Below are 1220 nucleotides of genomic sequence, written 5' to 3'. Positions count from 1 at the left end.
CCACACAGCTCTGTTCACCACACACCTTGACTCGCCTACCAACAAATTCTATAAACCACGATTCACACCTCTTATAGCCTCACAAACTAAGAGCTGCAGCAAGTGTCATTCTCTCATCACATGGTGTGTATGGATTGCCAGGTATTCAACTGTGCAGGCACACCGTCCAAAATATACAACACGCTAACTGACAAAATGCTAGGGGGAGGCTGTGATCAAAAACAGTAGTAGGTAACTAGCAGAAACAGGCCAGAGCTGCATCTGTTCGCCCTCACAGAGTACATGGTGTGTAAATCACTAGAATGGCTGTCACAGACATCCAGAGGAAAGGCAGAATTCATTGAGGATAATGGTTTGCTCTGGCCTTATGCACCCCCTCACATTCAATTTCTTCCTAATCCCACGATCTGTCATCATTTACAATTCACATATAAATAAACCATTTTTGTATTCCCCATTCCTTCACCCTGACTCTTCCCTTGTAGTTTTCTGCTTCCTGATCAGGCATTTGGCCAGAAGTTGAAACACCAACCCTCTTTCTGACTCTCGGCCACCAGCTGAGGCCACTGCAGTAGCAATCTATAGAAGCACTAGGGCAGTCAAAGACTTCCTAATTAGGAAGTTTGGTACATAAGTAACAACCTGTAGCACCGTTTCCAGCACATGCACAATTGTTCCTGACATTTTCCCTGTCAGCGAGTGGCAGAACTTTGTTTAAGGAAACGGGGCCATTGCGCTTCAAAATAATGAACGATACTTCTTGGATCTCAGGCCTTGTATGAATCTCAAACCTCAGAACTTATGAATGAGCATACCAGAAAAACACAGAGTTTCTACACAGCCGGGTTAGATCAGTTTGTAAATTGTAGGACTTGTTCTCACAAGTTTGATATTTTGAGCTTCACAGGTATTTTAATAAATCCATGATTTATTTTAGATATTTTAATAAATTTTGCTTAAAGTTTTATCTGGCTCCTGGGGAAAAGAATACTCATGGGCATCCTGAATTACACACTGCAATAACTATTGCAAAAGCAGTATTGCTTTATTTAATATTTTGCTAGTCTTTAATTTAAAGAAAACTCTGCCATTGATAAAGCTTCAAAATGTTTATTAGTAAGGGCACAATTACAAGACACCAACTTGCAAACTCTCACTTTAAACAGGAACAGACTTTGAAAGATGACACTACATTTGTGTTTGTGCAGGATGTGTTGCTC

Source organism: Rhincodon typus, chromosome 25, assembly GCF_021869965.1.
Source record: "Rhincodon typus isolate 14 chromosome 25, sRhiTyp1.1, whole genome shotgun sequence".
NCBI lineage: Eukaryota > Metazoa > Chordata > Chondrichthyes > Orectolobiformes > Rhincodontidae > Rhincodon > Rhincodon typus.
The sequence above is the reverse complement of the archived record's forward strand: the minus strand, read 5'-3'. Positions refer to the sequence as shown.